The sequence below is a fragment of the Nicotiana tabacum genome, chromosome 3 (genome assembly GCF_000715075.1).
Source record: "Nicotiana tabacum cultivar K326 chromosome 3, ASM71507v2, whole genome shotgun sequence".
NCBI lineage: Eukaryota > Viridiplantae > Streptophyta > Magnoliopsida > Solanales > Solanaceae > Nicotiana > Nicotiana tabacum.
In genome coordinates this window covers 123,244,875-123,267,938 of record NC_134082.1, presented here as the reverse complement: position 1 = coordinate 123,267,938, position 23,064 = coordinate 123,244,875, and positions in this window count along the sequence as shown.

Genomic DNA, 23,064 nt, shown 5'->3' with positions numbered 1-23,064 from the left:
ATAACTAAGAGTGTTTGGCTGGTTGTACAAAAACAAATAATCCATACTATAACGTTTATTAGAAATATTAAAGAATACTCATTATTGAATTATGCGAAAATTTATGAGAAATATATTGTGGAATAAAAATATGTACATCAATATAATAATACATAAAAAAACTTTTTTAAAGACAAAAAAGATATTTAAGATATAGGTAATACCTTCATAATAGTAATTGCATTGTATAACAATTCATACATTATTATATATCTTATAAAGAATCGCTTCATTATTATTCGACGGATAAACAATCAAGCATTATAATCTCCTAATAATTAGCATGTGAACCAAATTATTCCTTAATTAAGCTAGCTGAACGATCTGAAGCTCAAAGGCACATGGCGTTCCAAACTGTTGGCATTTGGTTCAATTTTTTTAAAAGGGGGTTTCGCGAAAGAACAATCAATGTAATGCAAAAATTGTATTTCAAGCAATCTCCAAAAAAGAAGTGTTCCTTTTAGTTGGTGAAGATGTTCTGCTAAATGAATGTATTTTAGACCAATTAGGGAAAATGACTTGCATTATTCATTCGTATAATTACTTTTTATAATTGCTTTAACTTTGACTTAGTGGAATCCAAGAAAGCGGCATATTTGCAGCTATTGGGGAGTACAGACGAGAAGGAAAAGAGGACGAATAGGGAGCGGTATAAGATAGCTAAGAAGGAAGCAAAGTTAGCGGTCACAACGACAAAACTGCTGCATTTGAACGCTTGTACGAAGAACTTGGAGGCAAAGGAGGGGATAAGAAGTTGTACGGACTAGCCAAGGTGCGAGAAAGGAAAGCCCGTGACTTGGACCAAGTGAAGTGCATCAAGGACGAGGAAGGCATAGTTTTGTTGGATGAGGCACTTATTCGCCGAAGATGGCAGACTTACTTTCATAAACTCTTGAGCAAAGAGGGAGGTAAGAACATTGAGCTAGGTGACTTAGAGCACTCCAAGAGTCGTCGAGACATTGGGTATTGTAGGCGCATAAGAGTCGAGGAGGTTAAGGAGGCTATGCATAAAATGAGCAGGGGGAGAGCGACAGGTCCAAACGAGATCCCGGTGAAATTTTGGAAGAGCGTAGGTAGGGCGGGCTTGGAGTGGCTCAATGAGTTATTTAATGTCATTTTTAGGACGAAGAAGATGCCTGAAGAATGGATAAGGAGTACGATGGTCCCACTATATAAGAACAAAGGTGATATCCAAAGTTGCAACAACTATCAGGGCATCAAAGTTACTAAGTCACATTATGAAAGTCTGGGAGAGAGTGGTGAAATTGAGGTTTTTGCAACAACTATCAGGGCATCAAAGTTACTAAGTCACATTATGAAAGTCTGGGAGAGAGTGGTGAAGTTGAGGTTGAGGAGGATCGTGACTATTTCTGAAAACCAGTTCGGATTTATGACGGGACGTTCGACTACGGAAGCTATCCATCTTGTTAGGAGGTTGATGGATCAGTATAGGGAGAGGAAGAGGGATTTACACATGGTGTTCATCGGCTCAGAGAAGGCTTACGATAAAGTATCGAGGGAGGTTCTGTGGAGATTTTTAGAGACTAGAGGTATTCCTGTTGCATATATTAGAGAAATTAAGAACATGTATGATGGAGCTAAGACTCAAGTGAGGACGATGGGAGGGGATTCGGAACACTTTCCAGTTATGATGGAGTTGCATCAGGGGTCAGCCCTCAGCCTATTTCTATTTGTCTTGGCGATCGACGCTCTAACGCCACATTCAAGGGGAGGTGTCGTGGTGCATGTTATTTGCAGATGATATTGTACTGATTGAGGAGACGCGAGGAGGTGTTAACGAGAGATTAGAGGTTTGGAGACAGGCCCTAGAGTCTAAAGGTTTCAAGTTGAGCAGGACGAAGATGGAATACTTGGAGTGCAATTTCGGTGGTGCGTCTCAGGTAGTAGATGAAGATGTGAGGCTTGATTCTCAAGTCATCCTTAGGAGAGAAAGTTTTAAATACCTTGGGTCAGTTATTCAAGGGAATGTGGAAATCCACGATGATGTTACACATCGTATTGGGGACGGGTGGATGAAATGGAGCCTCGCTTATAGTATTTTGTGTGATAAAAATATTCCACTAAAACTTAAAGGTAAGTTCTATAGAGCGGTGGTCAGACCGGCTATGTTGTATGGATTGGAGTGTTGGCCAGTCAAGAACTCTAATGTCTATAAGATGAAGGTAGCTGAAATGAGGATGTTGAGATGGATGTACGAGCATACCAGGTTAGATAGAATTAGAAATGAAGTTATTTGGGACAAGGTGGGCGTGGCCCCTATGGAGGAAAAAAAGTGGGAGGCGAGAGTTAGATGGTTCGGGCATGTGATCAGGAGAGACACAGATGCTCCGGTAAGGAGGTGCGAGAGGTTGGACTTGGAGGGCTTGAGGAGAGGTAGAGGCAGGCTAAAGAAATATTGGGGAGATGTGATTAGGCAGGATATGGTGTTGCTCCAGCTTACTGAGGACTTGAGCATGGATAGGAATGCGTGGAGGTTGAGAATAAAGGTAAAGGGTTAGGATAGGTAGCTGAGTGTTGTCCTGTTTGTGTATTGTCGTATCGTTTGACTTCTGTTATTACTTGTTGTTGCTTTCGTTTCGGCTTTTTGATTACAGTACTTACTGTTAGTTTTGTATTTTTGCTCTGGTTTTCCGATTGATATGCTTGTTGTCGTCCTTATTTTATCTTTTCCGAGCTGAGGGTCTACAGAAAACAGTCTCTCTGCCTTTTTGAAGGTAGAGGTAAGGTCTAAGTACACTCTACCCTCCCCAGACCTCACTAGTGCGATTATATTGGGTTGTTGTTATTGTTGTTTAACTTTTACTTAGTGGTACATGTTTATATTCATTAAATCAATACTTACCATAAATATAAGTTATCTATCTTAATACTCAACCAAACGTGAAACTTGGTTAAAGATTAGTATCATTTTGGAACGAGGGTGTATGATTTTGTATATTAAGTATCTATTATTTTGTAAAGGCAATACGAATTGCATAGGAGAAATTAATGGGCTTCACGATGGGGACATGTCCTTTCCTGTGATATTTTGTTTTTTGGGTAATATGTGTTTGACCAAAAGATATTGAAACATTTTTGATTAAATCAATTAAGAAAGTTGAAGAGGTAAATCTCAGCCAAGTATAATAAGATCTATCTTGAAGGATGTTAAGAACGAGCAAGATGAATAATGTTTTTCTGTGTTTCAGAGTTGAATGACAAATTATAAATATGATCGCTTTGAATGTAGAGAGATTTTGCAATAGATGTTTTTAGTTTCAAGTAAAAGTCGTATATGGATCTTAGAATTGTGATCCTCTCTTTACAGAATGTTTGGCCCCCTTTTATAGAGGACAATCTCCCTCCTTCCTCTCAAAAGAATAAAGTACAACTTAAAAAATATTCTAAGGCATATTCCCATTGTTCCCTATCATGCTAACACGACTACAAACATCGTGCATTCGCTATCTACTGTCGATCATCGTTTATCGTTTATAGAGGACAATCTCCCTCCTTGATAAGCGAATGTCGTCCATGCATACGAAGAAATTTGATTTGCAAACCATATCGGTTTCGGCTGATGACGAACGAACGAAGTATTTTGCCATAACTTTGGTGGTGTGTGCTATCTTTGGGGTGACGTCACTTCCACGTGCGTCATCATGGCGCATCTTCCCGAGGGATAACATGATGGCATGTCGCTTCGGTTTCGCTACCAAGGGAAGTCTTTTCGCTTCGATTCTGGCACCACCCAACCCTATAAATAGGGGAAGGGTTTGTTTTTTCAAAAACATTTGGCCATTTCTCTTCCGATCATTTCCTTTCACATTTCTAGCTTTGCTTCTGCGTTCTCTTCATCCCCTCTTTCTCGTTCATTATTCTTGGTCTTTCTTGTTGCTTTAGCACATCTTCCTTCACAGACATGCTTAGAACACACCGATCACATAAGGGGGTTTCTGACGCCGCCCCGCTATCCATGGCGCCTCCTCCCGGTGGCGAGGACCTGACGATGGAGGAAGGGGATAGCCTTCCCTCCGTGGATGAGCTACCTCCGAGACACCTTATGTCTCGCAGTGACTTTCTCAAAGATCCTCCTCCTACTCCCATCCCAGTATTCTCTGAAACTGAGCAAGTCCACATCAATGCCCTCCATGCAAAATAACATTCCTGCTCATATTGAAATGGTTCCAGCGGGAAGAGACTTCGTGGAAGTCCATAGACCGGGGTACCGTGCTTTTTATGAGTACCCCTTTGTGATTGGTCATTCCTTCCCCCTTCTCCCGTTAGCAGAAGAGTTCTGTCGATTCTATCAGGTTTTCCCGGCACAGCTTTCCCCGTACACGCTCAAAATACTCCTGTTGTTGACGAAGTATGCAGAGTTGGCGGGGTGTGAAGTTACCATTCACCACCTCCTACATTTGTTTTCACCCAGCTTTCACAGGGGTACTATGGTGCATCTGAGGCACCGTGGGACAAAAGGGATGGTGGTCGGAACTGATGATCGGGCAAGCCACAAATTTTGGCATAAATACTTCTTCGTCAGAACTGACCACATCGTATCCGACCCTGCTAGATTTCCTGAGCGGTGGAATGAGAATCGTAAGTGCCACCACTTGTTTACTCTTACTTTTTTCTTCATTCCCCTTGGTGTTTATTTGTGGTTTTCTTTTGCAGCTGTGGGGCGTCCACCCTATCCTATTGCAGCTATAAGGGATTGGGTAGCCCGTCTGCTTCCCCATACAGCAGAGACTCGAGACTGGCCCACTTTCGTGAAACGCTTTGGGGTGAAAGTTTCATATAGTGAGTGTCTTCCTCTGTATCATTCTTCGTCCATATATCATTGTCCATTGATACGACTCTTTATGACGACAGGTCGTGGGGCTTCTAGGCGGGGGCTCCCAGTCCCTGCATTTCGTAGGGTCATCGCCTCCGCAGGGATGTAATTCACTTTGGGTGAGTCTGCCCGAGAGGGTATTGCCCAGTCGTTACAGGTGAGGGGCTCCTCTCGAAACATGGTTGTGAGGGAGGAGATCCCTTCTTTATCAGTTCAACGCCCCGTGGATGAGTCCTCTAATGGGGGATAAGTCTTTGTTGAGAAAAATAAAGAGGATGGAGCTTGGGAAGAGCGTGGTTGCTGAGACCAGCAAGGGCAGGACGGGTGCATCGGAGGCGGCACCGGTACCCACATTTATGGCTGACGCCATCTTGGCGGGGAGATCTCCCCAAACATAAGGGGTTTATCAAGAAGGGGGGTCTACGTGTTCCGCCGAGGGCGGCACATCATCTACTGTTGGTGGGGGTTTACGTGCTGAGGGCGACGGTTTGGATTCAGACGTCGACCCAGAGAATGTTCGCGAGTTTGTGGAGCGTCATACTCACATAGAGATCAGAATGAAGGGTTCTGATCGACACATAGTCGTTCTTGGGAATTACGACTTACTGTCGGACTGGGATCAGGTGGCACCTATTTTTGCCCCTTTGTGTGCTGCCCCTGAGAGTGAGGCACTTAAAGCGATGAGTGATGCAGAGTTGTCTCGGAGTGTTTCTGGCATGGCTCTACGGGTAAATGTCTTTCTTTTTATTTCATCGTTGGATCCGTGTTACTATTTTTGGCCTACTTATTCTAATTTTTACTTCTGGTGCTAGACCCTCATCATGGAGATCGAGCGTGAGCATCGGGAAAGGAAGAGGACTACCCTCTATGCAAAGATGTTTTCCAAGTACCAAGAATATCGCACCAAATATTGTACGATGGTCTATATTTACAATCAGGATCGTATTTTCCAACTGCTCTGTGAAGGGCTCAAGCAGAGGGAGGATCAGCTGGCACGTAAGATCGAGGAGTTGAAGGAACGAGATGAGGACCTTATAAGTGTCGTTGCCCGTAGTAGTGAGCTTGAGGCAGCCCTTAGGGCCAGGGAAGATGAGCTTGAGCTAAGTAGGGGAGTGGTGTCTCAAAATGCCGATCTTCAGGCGAAGGTAGCCAGTTTGACTATTGAATTGGACATGAAGACGACTGAGGTTGACGAGCTTAAAGGTGAATTGAGTGCGAATGCTGATAGATTGGCCCATGCTGAGGGGGAGAGAGCGACAGCCATTTCTAAGTTGGCAGTTTCAAAGGATGCTCTCCGTGTTTGTAAGTTAGAGTGGACTAAGGAGATAGAGGCGTCTGCGCTTAGGACGACGGAACTTGAGGGTCGTATTCAAGAGTTGGAGGCAGAACTATCCGCATTGACCAAGCAATTGGATTCTTTGAAAGCGGAGGACTTACGACGACAGTCGCAGCCTTCTACATCTTATGCCCCAGCTGATCCTGTCATGCCTCGACATTTATATGAGTTGTGGGTTCACGCCAAGGCTCAACTCGATGTGTACAAAGCTCTTCATGTTGATGGGAGGGCGTTTGAAGTGGAACTTTGGGATGTACGTGCTAGGGCTCGTGCAGTTCGTGAGGCATGCGGGTACGATCCACTCATGCCTGATGGAGATGATATTAAATTCTAATGATGCGAACAAACTTGCCTCCAACTCTTGGTACAAAGACGCGTATGGCACCGGAAATGATGTATAGTATTTGTTTTGTGCTTTTTGCTTCACGATTTTTTGTAAGGGTGATTTTGAACCCTTTGTAAGGATCAATATTTGTAATATATTTGCTGTAAATGAAGGTCGTTTTGGGCATGCATCTCTAAATCATTTTCTTTATTTGGCTTGTTTGACGACGGCTTCTGCCGCAATCACGTCGCTCTAGAGCTTTGTTGAAATGCTGAACTTATAGCATTTAGTTGAACTATGTTTGTTAGCAATGACCTTGGCCGTAGGGATATTGCTTTCGAGCTGGCACCGAAGTAATATCCCGTCATGGTTCAAATGATGTCGAACCTATTCTTTATCAATGGCCTTAGCTATTGGGATGTTACTTTCGAGCTGGCACCGAAGTAATATCTCGTCGTGGTTCGAATAATGTCAAACCCATTCTTTGTAGATGGACTTAGCCATCGGGATATTGCTTTTGAGCTGGCATCGAAGTAATATCCTGTCGTGGTTCGAATGATGTCGAACCCATTCTTTGTCGATGGCCTTCCCCATTGGGATATTGCTTTCGAGCTGGCACCGAAGTAATATCCCGTCGTGGTTCGAATGATGTCGAACCCATTCTTTGTCGATGGCCTTAGTCATTGGGATTTTGCTTTCGAGCTGGCGCCGAAGTAATATCCCATCGTGGTTCAAATGATGTCGAACCCATTCTTTGTCGATGGCCTTAGCCATTGGGATATTGCTTTCGAGCTGGCGCCGAAGGAATATCCTGTCGTGGTTCGAATGATGTCGAACCCATTCTTTGTCGATGGCCTTAGCCATTGAGATATTGCTTTCGAGTTGGCGCCAAAGTAATATCCCATCGTGGTTTGAATAATGTCGAACCCATTCTTTGTCGATGGCCTTAGTCATTGGGATATTGCTTTCGAGCTGGCACCGAAGTAATATCCTGTTGTGGTTCGAATAATGTCGAACCCATTCTTTGTCGATGGCCTTAGCCATTGGGATATTGCTTTCGAGCTGGCGCCGAAGTAATATCCCGTCGTGGTTCGAATAATGTCGAACCCATTCTTTGTCGATAGCCTTAACCATTGGGATATAAGTGTCGGTTTTATTCATTCATTGGAGACATGTGTTGATTTCGTGTACATAATGGAGTGATTTTATTCATATATTGGGGGTACATGTCAACTTTGCTCATACAATGGCGGTACATGTCGATTTAGTACATATAATGGAGATTCCTTATATCTAGTCCCTTCATTGTTCGGCCTGGAGATGTAATCAACAGGCAGGGCAATGAACAATACCTCACAACTTGAGGCGCCCTCCTCATCGCCTCATTAAAAACCTCTCCAAGAAAACCCGATTGGGACAAAAATCGAGTAAGGGAAAAAGGGTACGACTTGGGCAGCATCTCTTTTCAGAAGTGGAAGTATTTTAGGTGGGCGACGTTCCAGTTATTTTGTAGTAGATTTTCTTCCATTGTTTCTAGTTGAAATGCTCCCTTGCTTGCTGCTGCTGTGATTTTATATGGCCCGTCCCAATTTGTTCCTAATTTCCCTTCATTCGAGTCTTTTGCTGCTTGCGTTTTGGCTTTTAGTACGTAGTCCCCGACTTTGAGTGGTCGTATTTTGGCCTTCTTGTTATAATATCTTTCTGCTTGTTGTTTTTGGGCCACCATTCTTACGTGTGCCATATCCCTTCGTTCATCGACCTCATCTAGGTCTTATAACCTGCTCTCATTGTTGCTTGATCCACTCTCATTTGAGTATCTCAGGTTGGGTTCCCCGACCTCAATAGGTATGACTGCATCGATGCCATAGACTAGTGAATATGGAATCTTGCATGTGCTGGTCTTTGGTGTTGTGCGATAGGGCCCGTAGCACCTCCGGTAGCAGTTTCGGCCATAGCCCTTTGGCATCTTCAAGCTTTTTCTTTAGTATGTTTAATATTGTTTTATTGGAGGATTTCGCTTGACCATTGCCGGCAGGATGATATGGCGTGGAGAGTATCCGCTTGATGTGCCATTTCTCGAAGAATTCAGTCGTCTTCTTCCTGATGAACTAGGGTTCGTTGTCGCAACTGATTTCTTTGGGGATGCCGAAGCGGCATATGATGTTTTTCCAGATGAATGTGATGACTTCTTGTTCGCGTATTTGAGCGAATGCACCTACCTCCCCTCATTTGGAAAAATAGCCAGTTAAAACCAAAAGGAAGCGCGTCTTACCTCGCCCTACTGGGAGGGGCCCGACGATGTCCATCCCCCATTTTATAAACGGCCATGGAGAGGTGGCAGAATGTAGGAGTTCTCCCGCTTGGTGTATCATAGGGGCATATCTCTGGCATTGCTCACATTTCTTGACGTACTCTGCGACCTCCTTCTTCATAGTGGGCGAGTAGTATCCTACACGAATAAGACATTTGACGAGGGCTCGGTTGCCTATATAGGCATCGCAGTGGCCTTCGTGTACCTCTTCGAGCACACGCCTTGTCTGATTTGGTCCAAGATATTTGGATAAGGGTCCGTCGAACGTCCTTTTGTAAAGGTCATGGTTAATAAGGTTGTACTCGGCCGCTTGTATTCAGAGCTTTTTGGCTTCTTTTTTATCTTGCGGGAGTGTTCCTTCCTGTAGATATGATATGATGCGATTAAGCCAGTCCCAAGTTAAATTTATAGAATGTACCTTGACTTGGTCTATTGATGAGTGGAGGAGGGTGACCACATTCTCCTTGGTGATGTTTTTAGTTGTTGCCGCCAGTTTGGCAAGATCATTTGCTTCGATGTTTTGCGCTCGGGGAATTTGGTCAAATCGACATTCGTCGAATTCTGGCAGCAGTTTGTGGATTTCGGTATGGTATTTCTGCAACTTTTGTTCCTTAATCTGGAAAGTCCCAGTGATTTGATTCACAACGAGCTGTGAGTCGCAACGGAGGATGATCTGCCGAGTACCATACTTGAGAGCCAATTTTAATCCTACAATTATGGCCTCGTACTCGGCCTCATTGTTAGTCATTTCGGAGCATCGTACAGATTGATGAATCACTTCGCCTTTCGGGACTTCGAGTACGAGTCCCAGTCCCGATCCTGAGGCGTTGGATGTGTCATTGGTGTAGAGGACCCAAAGGTCAGATCGGTCATGTGAAGTGCGAAGTGCTTCTTGTTCGACTTCGGGCAATATTTCCGTACTGAAGTCGACGATGAAGTCGAAGAGTACTTGCGACTTTATCATGGTTCGCGGATCATATGTTATATCATGCTCGGTTAATTCTATGGCCCACTTGGCCAACCTTCCCGATAGTTCGAGTTTGTGTAGGATGCTCCTGAGGGGAAAGGTTGTTACTACCTTTATGGGGTGGCATTGGAAATATGGTCTAAACTTTCGTGAAGCTATGACTAATGCTAAGGCTAGTTTCTCGAGTGGGGGTACCTTGTTTCGGCATCAACTAAGGTTTTGCTGATATAGTAAATTGGAGATTGCGTACCTTTGTTTTCTCGGACTAGAACTGCACTTACCATGACTTCGGACACAGCCAAGTAGGCTAAGAGGCATTCTCCTAGATCTGCCTTGGCGAGTAAGGGTGGTGAAGACAATATGCCTTTAGTTTCCTTAGGGCGTCGACACATTCCAAATTCCATTGAAGTCCATTGTCTTTCCTTAATACATTAAAGAATTTGTGGCATCTATCCGATGACCGTGAGATGAACCTTGATAAGGCGGCAATCCATCCTGCAGCTTCTACACCTGTTTTTTGTTGGTCAGCGTTTCGGGTGTAAGCACGTGATTTTTTCCCTATGAGAGAATTACTCCCAAAAATTCAAAATGAAACAATTTTCCTTTTGTGTGCAATTTTGAGAATTTCGTGGCATTTTTGGATAATTATTTGTATTTGTCCGTGCATGTTTATTTTTTAAATTAATAAAAAATACAAAAATATGTCGCATTTGCATTTAGGATTTAATTCTACAATTTGGAGCAATTAAGTTTGTTTTAAAAAAAGAACAAAAAATCATAAAAATAATGTACGTTACATTTTTAGCATTTAATGTCCAAATTGTGTGATTTTATCGTAATTGCTATTTAATTGTGTGTTAATTGTTATTGAGAGTTAATTTGCACTTTTATAAATTAATTTAGTTCTATAGGATAATTTAGGATTTTTATAATTTAGTTTAGTTTAAGAAAAAATAAAAGAAGAAAAAAAGAAGCAATAAAAGAAGAAGAAAATCGGATTGGGCCACATTTTAATTTAAATCAACCATGGCCCAAACCAAATAACCCCACAGGGTCGACCCGACCCAGTCCGCCCCATGACCCAAACAAATCCCAACCCCCCTTCTTCCATTTTTCATTTTTCATTTTTTAGAAATCCTAACCTAAAGCCACCCGCCCCCTCTCTTCTTCTTCTCCAAACCAACCCCCCCAGCTCCAACGACCCCTGCCATGGCTGCCCCTTCCCCCTGCTGCGTCATCTTCTTCGCAACACCAGCCATGAACACCACCCAAACCACCATGGTCGCTGCTTCATCTACTTCGTCTTCACCAGACCGCCGACCTCCCATGGCTGCTGCTCTTTCTTCTTCGTCGTCGTCAACCCTCCAAAAAAACCACCAAATCAGCAACACATATGCTCCTCACGCCCAGCAGCAGTCCGGTGAACTCCGGATCTCTTCTGTCCAGTTCGTGGTCGTTCTTCGCCATCCAGTTCGTGGTCGTCTTCGTCGTCCATCTTCCATGCAACCAACGAACAACCCAAACGACCTCGCCATCCGAACTGCCCTCTTCGTCGTCCCTGCTCCTCCCCATTCCTCGACGTGAGTTGCTGCTCACGTCCAAACACACAGCTGCTGCTGCTTCATCTCCTCTTTCGTCAAACATCTGCTCAACACACGCACACACACGGAGGAAAAGTGAGGCAGTCCGGTTAAAGTTCGACGAAGTTCTGTCAAGGTTTCGTTTGGTTTTGTTTGAGTCCGTTGTTGTTCATCGTTTGGTGAGGTCCAGTCGGAGTTCGTCAAGGTTAAAGGAGAAGGTGGGTTTTCATTGAAGTCGAGATCTATTAGGTCGTTGGCAGTCATGGTTCGAGTTTGCCATTTCTGTTCGAGTTCGTCGTTGTTCATTTTCGGTTAGTTGGTTTAAGTTTCATTTCTGTCCGTATTTTGTTTGATATTCTCGGATTTAAAATCAATATATGTTTGATTATTTTCTTGTTCGTTGTTATCATTTCTTGATTATTTCTTCAGTTTGTTTTATGTTCTTATTTAGTTTTAATATAGAAGTGTTTAGTTTAATCATGTTGTTAGATTTAATTTAAAGTTCAATTGATTATTGAGTTTAGTGATTTGAATCTACTTGTTTGTTATGTTCAATTTGTTACTGTTATTGAATCTGAAAGTATGTTTGTTGTTAAAAATATTGTTCAGTCAAAAATATTGAGTTTCTAGCCTAAATTTGTTCATGAAATTTGATTAGGAATTGGTTATAGCTGTTGTATGTTGGTTAGAATTGATTAGGTGAATTGGTTATAGCTGATGGGGGTAGAATGTCAAATTGCAGTATTTTCAGGAGTAAAATGGTAATTTCAGTAATTTCAGAGGGGCATTTTTTGGAATTGAAAATTTGAACAATTATTTAATTCGAGTGTTCTGTCCACTAAACGCTAATATATTAAAATAATGCATAAAATAATATGTAGTGGGTGACAAGACATAATGGTGGGGATTAATATATTTGTTTAATATAGTGGGGGACAAGACATGTGATAGTGGGGAATAATGCATTTGTTTAATCAATAATGGGGAACAAGACATAGTGGGATTACGGGGCTCAAGAAAAGTTGATTAAATAAAATAACAATTGCATTTTTATGTAGTAGTGGGTTTGGTAAGAGAAAGTGGATGGTTTTATTATTTGTTAAGGGGTCTGTTATGAGGCATAAATAGAGCAGACTTGGACATAATTAAAAAAAGGGGAATTTGATCATCATAAATTCAGAGCTTAAGTTGAAAAGAAAACTGATTTGTCAGAACTTAAAAACTTCAGTCTTTGAGAATTAAAAACTGAAAGAAAAGCCTTTCTTTACTACTGAGAATCAGAATATTGTTACTTCTTCTGTGGTTTGCATTTGGTACTACTGATTTTCAGATTGGTCTACTTGGGTTTTCTTTTGGTTCTGGAGTGCTGCTTCATTGAATTCTTGGGTTTCAGCTTGGGTTTCTGGTATTGTTTGCTGTTGGGTTATTCTTGAATCTGTTACTGGTTGTGGAATCATCTCTGTTGGTTTTAAGATCTGTCCCTGGGTGTTCAATTTGCTACTGTTGTTGCTGTTGTTATATGCTACTGCATTTCTGCTGATCTTCCTCTTCTTTTACTTCCAATATCAGGTACACAACTGACACGCTGGTTACTGTAAGCTGAAACATGAAGTATGAATATGAAATGAAGAGTTGAAGTTCTGAATTTATCTTAGTTATATTCTGAATTTTAGTTGTGTATATACATTATTTAGTTTCCTCTAATCAGAATCATGTAGTTGTTTAATATATAATGGAACATCTGACAGTAGCTTAGTGGACGAACTGTCTATGTATTGCTAAAAAAATGGAAAAATGGTGTAGTAACTCTGTTCAGATAGTTCGTTATTGTTTGATGATTATCATATCTCAAAAAGCATGTTAGCTGATTTAGACTATTCTTAAACATTCAACAGTTAGCTCATTAAACGAATAGACCGCTTCGGAACTTGTAGGAATATTGTTTAGCTAGATACTATTGGTTAATTTCAGCATGTAAATGGTTTAGGATTAAAATTAGATTGCCAAGTTTTTTTTTTAATTTGACAAACTATGAGCATGCCTAGTATAATGTAACTAGGTAGTAACATGTGAATGATATGGCCCAGGTCCAGTTTTGTGCCATACACGTTGGGCCTGGGTCCACGTTGGCCAACGGGCTGTCCATATTGTGCTTACATTCTGATTTAACAAATTGCGTTCGGAACCCGACTATAACAATTCGTAAGCATGTAAATAAATTAGGACCTTTTCTCTTTCATTTTTTTAAAGACAAATTTAATAGAAAAATGTAGGCACTTTAGGATTATCCTTTTAAAATAAATGAGATGAGCCTCACCCAATAAAACGTACAAGTTGCGGGGCCCTCAATAAATGGTTAATAATTGTATAGACTTCGGGATCGGTTGTTTAGCAAATTTCACGGCCTTACCCAAAATAATGATACGCTAGTCGCTTTAGGCGCGCCTTTAACAATTTATTTTCTTAAACTCGGGTGCACATTTATGTGACCCAAATCCAAATCTCAACATAGTCGAAATATGTCGATAACTACGGGTACATTGATGTGACGTGGTTCGAGATATATTTTCACGATGTTGCAATTCTCTGTTAAAATAATAATAATGATAAAAGCGGTTAAAAGTTAAAATTCGCACATATGTTCAACATGTATTATATCAGATAATCAAGCCGAATATGACAGTTGAGCGACCGTGCTAGAACCACAGAACTCGGGAATGCCTAACACCTTCTCCCGGGTTAACAGAATTCCTTATCCGGATTTCTGGCGCGCAAATTGTTAAACAGAGTCAATATTTTCCTCGATTCGGGATCAACCGGTGACTTGGGACACCATAAATCTCCCAAGTGGCGACTCTGAAATAAATAAATAAATCCCGTTTCGATTGTCCTTTAATTGGAAAAAACTCCCTTCCGCGCCCTTTTGAGGTGGCGCGGGAGAAAAAGGAGGTGTGACAACTCTGGCGACTCTGGTGGGGAGTTAACCCAGAACCACTGGTTCAGGGTTAGAAATTCGAGCTTAGATAAATTGTTATATTTGGAGTTATCTGATTTTGTTACATGTTTGGGCCCAATGTGCTAAATGCTGCTTTTACCGCTTTGATATTATCTGAATTGTATATAAACTGTGCCGAAACCCTTCTCTTCTTACCTCCGGGGATGTGCTTACTGGTTGAGACTCCCTATTCTGTTAGTGTCATACCCTGAAATAAAAGAGGCTCGGAAAGTTTCTAAGCCGGCTGGCCTTTTGGTTCCCGGAAAGGAGCTCCTTCCTCAACTCGAGTTGTCCGCTCGGGTACACTGTCTAGAACATATACCCAGGTTGAACCTAGAATAACTTGACTTCATGCCGGATCCCTAGTAGGAACGTTTATTTGCATCATGTTGCATTTGACTTAGGGGACTGAATATCTACTGGGGAGGTAACCCAGAATCTCTGGTTCAGGGTTCAAAAATTCGAGCTTAGAATAATTGTTATTATTTGGCTTCATTTATTATCTGATTTTATTACATGTTTTAGCCTAAATGTGCAAAATGTTACTCTTACCGGTTTGATATTATCTGAACTGTATATATAAACTGCTACGAAATCCCTCTCTTCTCTCTCTTGAGGAGTGCACGCTGGTCGTGACTTCTTTCTGTTAGTGTCCTATTCCAAAATAGAACGAGGATTCGGAGGAGTTGCAAAATCGGATGATCTTTTGGTTACCGGTACGCAGTTCCCATCCTCGGCTCGAGTTGTCCGCTCGGGTAAGCCAGGTCTAGAACAAACACCCAGGATAAACCTAGTATAACAAAACCTCATGACCGGATCCCTAGTAGGAACGTTTATTCGCATCATGTTGCATTTGACTTAGGGGACTCAACACAGGGGTTGGGTCCGTCTAGGACAAGCAACCTGAAATGAAAAAGACCATCCTGATGCATCTTGTTTGTTTTGCACATTTATTTGCTTCAGATCTGCATGCTAACCGGCTTCTTAAATCGGGAATTTTTGAAAAAAAAAGAAAAAGAAAAATAGCAGTGTAGGGAGATAACTACTTATTTTTAGAAAAATAAAACCAATGTCCAAGTAGTGTCAAAACCCTGCCGAAATTTTGAAAAAAAAATGAAAAAGAAAATTGTCTTTTTTAGTTTGATTTATTTGAAAAACAAAAGAAAGGAGTCTTGTTTACAAGTTTAGTTTATGTTGCCCGAACTACGCCGGTTTGATTCTCACAGGATGTGAGATACGTAGGCAGCCCTCATCGGGTCCAACCTCCCCTTTTGCAAAAATAGCAACAAAAAAAAACATGTCAAAATTTTAATTTTTGTCATAAATAAGTCGGGTGATGTCCAACCTCTCCTTTGCAAAAATAGCCAAAAAAAATGTCGAATTTTTTTCATAAATAAGTCGGGTAATGCCGCTCATGTTAAATATAGCCAAGTGTCCCCAAAAGGGACGCCGGAAGGCTGACTTTGCATAAACGGCCACATTTGGTCATTCTTTTAGAATTTTGACCGGTTATCCACACAACCTTAAATTCTTCGTCCCCGAGGCGCTAAAAAGGCTGTGTTTATCGGATCTTTCATTTTGATTTGAAAAACAGGAAAAAAAGAGAGTCATAAATACGTCGGGTGTCGCCGTTTTTGTCAAAATTAGCCAAATGTTCCCAAACGGGACGTCAGAAGGCTGATTTTGCATAAACAACCACCTTTGGTTATGTTTTGATTTTTGACCCTCACAGCCTTAAAATCTCCGTCCCTGAGGCGCTGAAAGGTCGTGTTTGCAATACCGGGTCTTTTATTCTAATTTGAAAAAAAAACAAGAAAAGAGTCATAAATAAGTTGGGTCACGCCGTTTTGTCAAAAATAGCCGAATGTTCTCGAAAGGGACGCCGGAAGGCTGACTTTGCATAAACGACAATCTTTGGTCATTCTTTTGGGTTGTGACCAGTTATCCCGCACAGCCTTAAAATCTTCGTCTCCGAAGTGCTGAAAGGTCGTGTTTGCAAAACCAGGTCTTTTATTATTTGAAAAATAAGAAAATAGTTAGTGGTCAAGTGAATACCGTTTGGTTTTTAGTTAAAATAAGCCGGCCCGGCTTCGGTGATGTCTTAAACCGTTCTTGCCGAGATAGCCTTAGAGTATCTTTCAGTTGTCGAATGGCTATTTTCGTAAAAGAACAAACAAGTTTGTGAAAGGTCGTAAAATAATCCTTCTCGGCCTTAAAATTCATGTGAAATTGAGAAGGGGCCACGTCTGAAAAACAACCATTTGGTTAAAATTGGCATATAGGGGAAGGAATCTGGCTGTTTGTTTTTGAGTTTGTAATTCTTTGATTAGAGCATGCAGGTTATTTGATTTTCGAGACCGTTTTTTGTCTTTTGTCAAAGTCTGTTAGTATGGTCATTTTTTAAACTTTTGTAATCAAGTTTGTTTTATTATGAAAATTGAAAATTCCAAAAAATATTTTATTATTATTTATCTTTTATTGGTCTGAACTACGCAAGGTCTGATTCATGCGGGGACATGATACGTAGGCAATCTACATAAGGTTCGACCACCGCTAAAAAAGAAAAAAAGAAAGTGAATAAAAGAAAAGAAAAAGAGAGAGAGAGAGAGAGAGAAAGAAAAAAGAAAAAAGAGGGAATGGAGGGTTTCCGAAACACTTGAAAAAGGCACAAATAAAACAAGCCGGGAGGATGCATGCGGTAGGAGCAAAAACATGTTAGAAATGGTTAACTGCCTAAGAACATTGCATCCCCCAACGTGCAATTGCAATATCTGTTAAAACTCTAACGCTAACAAGTTTGTTGTTTATCCAATTCCAAACAGTTAGTTGTTAAAGCGTACTGGCACCATACCATTATCAAACAAGATCAAAAGGGCCTATACCAGAAAGCATGACTTGCTCAGAAAATAGTGTTGAGTCGGAAAAAACGGCACATCATATGCTGAAGGAGGCGATGGCCAATATGGAAAAAATGAAATTGGAAATGAATGAAATGCAGCTAGCCATGGCTAAGGTGCAAAAGGGCCCGAACCACCTGTCACTCCTACTCCCCCACCAGGACACACGACGAAATACCCTTCCCCCGGCCTTTCAACAAGCTTCCCAAGCTACCACTACTATCAGGGGAGAGATGTCTATGATCCCCAAGCTCCGCCACCCAATCAGAACCCTCCACCACCAAATGTTCCTGTCTTTGTGGCACCTCCCCTAGCCACATTACAAAGATCGTCTAGTGAACCACTGTTCCAAGTTCACGACACCCAATATTTTCCTCCTGAACCCACTTTTAAAGCTCCTGAGCCATACACATATACACCCCAATTTGGGATCCCAGAGGAAGCTGAGAAACCGGTTAAGAACACAGAACATGAGGAGGTGATTCGAAAGGTCAAAAGCCTGGAGCAATCCTTCAGGAACATGCACGGGTTAGGCCACCAGGTCAGCGTGGCCTACAAGGATCTATGCCCTTTCCCTGACGTACAATTGCCAGCATGGTTCAAGATGCCCAAGTTCGATTTATACGAAGGGCATGGCGATCCTGTGGCACATCTACGGGGTTTTTGTAGCAAGATGAGAGGAGCTGGTGGCAAAGACGAGCTGCTGATAGCTTACTTTGGCCAAAGCCTAAGTGGGTCAGCACTGGAATGGTATACAAGACAAGATCCGAGCAGGTGGTACACCTGGGACGATCTAGCACAGGCTTTCGCAGGTCACTTCCAGTACAACCTTGAGATAGTCCTTGACCGTCTCACATTGATAAAGTTTGAGAAGAAGCCCGGGGAGAGCTTCCGGGAATTTGGGTTCCGGTGGAGAGAATAGGCAGCCAGAGTTGATCCTCCAATGAGGGAAAACGAAATGGTGGACTATTTTCTGCAAACTCTAGAGCCAACGTACTTTGGTCACTTGGTGACGTCAGTTGGCAAATCCTTCAATGAAGTAGTGAAAATGGGAGTTATGGTAGAAGAGGGACTTAAGTTGAATAAGATCCTGAGTTACTCGGCAATCAAGGCAACGACTCAGGCCATTCAGAGCGGCACGGGAGGTGCGCTTGGAAAGAAAAAGAGAGAAGAGGTCGCGACAATAAAGTCAGGCAACTGGTCCAGATCGAGAGGTCCTTCCCCTCGCTACCAACCCAGACCCCATCACCCAAACTACCCTCACACTCCAAATTACCCTCCACAACCCTACTACCCGCCACAAGAACCAAACTTCTCCGTACACTAAACCCAGACATACACTCAGCCTCCGGCTCGCCCGAAATGGCGCGCACCGGCTCCCCAAAACACATATCCACCTCCACAAAACACCTATCCACCGCCAAGGGCCTACAGGAACCCTCCAGGGGCAGGTTTCCGAGGAAATCAAGCTTTCATAAATGAAAGAATACAGAGAACATTCACTGAGTTGGGAGAAACCTATACTGACGTGTTCTACAAATTAAGGCAGTTAGGCTTGTTGAGTCCTGTTGATCCCTGATTGCCAAATCCCATTCCCAAAAATATGGACCACTCGGTAAGCTGTGAGTATTGTTCGGGGGCTCCCGAACATGATACCGAGAAGTGTTGGAAGTTGAAACATGCAGTGCAAAATCTTATTGACACCAACAAGATTGAGGTTCAGACACCAGAGGCACCCAACATCAATCAGAACCCGTTGCCAGCACACCATGAAACCCACATGATCGAGCTAGTGCACGAAGGAGGGGAGCTAAAGAAACTCTCACAAACAGTGATGATGATCCGTGCCAGTTTAAAAGAAAAGTCGACCAGTGGAAAAGCGGTGGTATAGTTGGAAAAGGTAGATGACAAGCCAGTTATGGTGTTGGGAAAAGGGTCCAGTGGGGCAAATGTACAGTTTGTGGGGCTGGAAGCAAAAATCAACAATTGAATGGCTACTCCTCTTCCTATACGAAGGGAGTCTTGGTAGTGGGCTCTGATTTTCTTTCTTGTTGTCTGAATTATTCCAGGTTGTAATCCAGATTTCTTTTTGTGCTCGCCAAAGTGTGAAACCTTGCTATCCCGTATTTTAATAAAGTAAAAGTTTTTTTTCTTCATTCCTTATTTTGTTTTAATTTTTCTTCTTCTTTTTCTCTTCTGAACAGTTCTTTTTATACTGGTTCTAATGACATGACATGCACGACGGATCTTCAACCTAGTCTAAAAAAAATCAATCTGATTTCGAACTTATAATACAAAATTGTGATGATGACTCGGAATACAATGAGGATGAAGCCTTCGAAGAAATTAATAGAGAGTTGATATCAGGGAAGCTAAGATAAGTGTCCACATTGAACCAAACATCAGGGAAGAACTAATCAAAGCACTTATTGAATTCAAAAACGTTTTGCATGGTCATACGACGACATGCTGGGTTTAAGCACCAATCTAGTAGTTCACAAATTGCCCACTGACCCGACATTTCCTCCCGTCAAGCAGAATTGAGGAATTTCAAAACCGACATGAGTGTGAAGATTAAGGAAGAAGTAACCAAAAAGTTGAATGCTAAGGTTATTCGAGTCGCTCGATATCCTGATTGGTTGGCTAATGTGGTGCCAGTGCCAAAAAAAGATGGAAAAATTCGGGTGTGTGTTGATTATCGCAATCTGAACAGAGCAAGCCCAATGACGCTTTATGTTTAACAAATATCGAAGGGAAATGCGTCGACATGGCTATCAATTCTGACGCAGTTAAGAGATATTATGTATGATTTCTTGTAATTGTAATTGTTGTTTGTTTGTACTTAGCATTTATCGGAGAATGAAATGACGGAGGCAATTCTTTCTTCTATCCAAACACTTTAACCTTTGCTTCCCCTTTTGAGCCTTGTTTATTCTTTCATACCCCTCTTTTTGGAATCAGTAATGAAAATGAAAGAAAAAGAGAAGAAAAAAAATAATGATAATAAAGACAAAAGAAAATTCACAAGAAAAAAAACAAAGGAATTGGGAACTACGTTTGACCTGATTCCTCAAAGAAGGATACGTAGGCGCCTCACGGCTCGGTTATAGTGTAACAAAAAAATAAAAATCCCCAAGCAAGAAAAACTGGGGCACAAGTTGTGTTTGTAATTTTGGAAAGAAAGTTTGATTCCAAGAGTTGTACTGTTTTACCCATCAAAATTATTTTGAACTTTTGATACCCCTTTTCCTTTTGGCCATACACAAAAACCCATATTGATGTCCAAAAAAAACCTCCCGATCAGTATCCGAGAAGTGCAAAGTCATGCAAACGGGAGTCGGGAGTAACACTCTGATCCCAGCAGAGAAGAGGATCATAAACTAGAAATGAATTGATAGCCGAAAGAATCCCCAACAGAGAGAGTCATATCGGCAGCACTCCAATCCCCAGCTGAAAAATAAAATAAAATGAGAGAGTCTTATCGGTGAAAACCTTCACAGGCACCATAAGGCGACGGAAGTTGAGAGAAATAAAATGAGAGAGTCTTATCGGTGAAAACCTTCACAGGCACCATAAGGCGACGGGAGTTGAGAGAAATGAGAGAGTCTTATTAGTGGAAACCCTTCGAAGGGCACTATGAGGCGACAAGACAAGATTGGCGGAAAGGGTCCGCATTTGGCAAAGAGTTGAGTGCATGTTTATCCCAAGCAAGATGAGGCATCTGAAAGGTTGATTGATACAAATAGACTGGGTTGATTAATCCGGAATGCGCGACATGATCGTTGGGATCAGTTATATCGTTCAGAAAGACTTCTTCTTTTTCTATTTTTTGAGATCATCACTTTTTCATTTCTTGGTTTAAAGACTTTACCTCCCCAGCAGTTTGTTTTTGAAAAGGATTTTCAGAGCTTACTACCAGTTGCCAAAATGATGCAAAGCAAAATGCAAATAGGACAGGCCAAAGATAAGGCGATAAAGCAAAAAGAAGTTGGTCGCAAGACCAAATGATGAATGGGTCTGATCCCAAGAGAACCAAATTTCCAGGGGAAGTTGGAGAAAAACAGGAAAATAATAGTTGAGAAAATTGTGGACCTAATTCCAAGAGGCCCCCCAGCAGATCATCGAGATGTAAGAGCATCCCCGACAGATTTTCGACCAAGTTCCAAGAGGGTCGGACAACACAGAGTGGGGAAGGAAGAAAAGGAAAATTCATCCCCAGCAAAATAATCCCCAGCAAGTTTTGATAGCGTAATGAAACACAGAGCGGAGAAGGGAGAAAGGGAAAAACCATCCCCAGCAGGAGTGGCACGACCACTCACCATGTTTTAAAACTAACAAATTTTCTTTGATTTGAAGCAGGAAAAGGAAATCTTATTAATGGCGAAAAAACATGCCACAAGGAAGAGCACCAAAACTGGGGCAGAAAATTTTCTGCTATTGTCGAAAATTTTCTCGGAGGAACGAGGAAATCAATTCAAGTTTTAAGGGATAGCAAGACAGCACGATTTTAAGAAAAACAGTCGGAGGTAAGACAATTTCAAGTTTTGAAGATGGGTTCATCCGCCCTCGAATAGGATATTTTTGGGTTCATCCGCCCTCGAATAGGATATTTTGGGTTCGTCCGCCCTCGAATAGGATATTTTGGGTTCGTCCGCCCTCGAATAGGATATTTTGGGTTCGTCCGCCCTCGAATAGGATATTTTGGGTTCGTCCGCCCTCGAATAGGATATTTTGGGTTCGTCCGCCCTCGAATAGGATATTTTGGGTTCGTCCGCCCTCGAATAGGATATTTTGGGTTCGTCCGCCCTCGAATAGGATATTTTGGGTTCGTCCGCCCTCGAATAGGATATTTTGGGTTCGTCCGCCCTCGAATAGGATATTTTGGGTTCGTCCGCCCTCGAATAGGATATTTTGGGTTCGTCCGCCCTCGAATAGGATATTTTGGGTTCGTCCGCCCTCGAATAGGATATTTTGGGTTCGTCCGCCCTCGAATAGGATATTTTGGGTTCGTCCGCCCTCGAATAGGATATTTTGGGTTCGTCCGCCCTCGAATAGGATATTTTGGGTTCATCCGCCCTCGAATAGGATATTTTGGGTTCATCCGCCCTCGAATAGGATATTTTGGGTTCATCTGCCCTCGAATAGGATATGATGGGTATGTCCGCACTCGAATAGGATATGATGGGTCTATCCGCCCTCGAATAGGATATGATGGGTCTATCCGCCCTCGAATAGGATATGATGGGTCTATCCGCCCTCGAATAGGATATGATGGGTCTATCCGCCCTCGAATAGGATATGATGAGGCTATCCGCCCTCGAATAGGATATGATGGGTCTATCCGCCCTCGAATAGGATATGATGGGTCTGTCCGCCCTCGAATAGGATATGATGGGTCTATCCGCCCTCGAATTGGATATTTTGGGTATGTCCGCCCTCGAATAGGATATGATGGGTCTATCTGCCCTCGAATAGGATATTTTGGGTTCATCCGCCCTCGAATAGGATATTTTGGGTTCATCCGCCCTCGAATAGGATATTATGGGTCTATCCGCCCTCGAATAGGATATGATGGGTCTATCCGCCCTCGAATAGGATATTTTGGGTTCATCCGCCCTCGAATAGGATATTTTGGGTTCATCCGCCCTCGAATAGGATATTTTGGGTTCATCCGCCCTCGAATAGGATATTTTGGGTTCATCCGCCCTCGAATAGGATATGATGGGTCTATCCGCCCTCGAATAGGATATTTTGGGTTCATCCGCCCTCGAATAGGATAT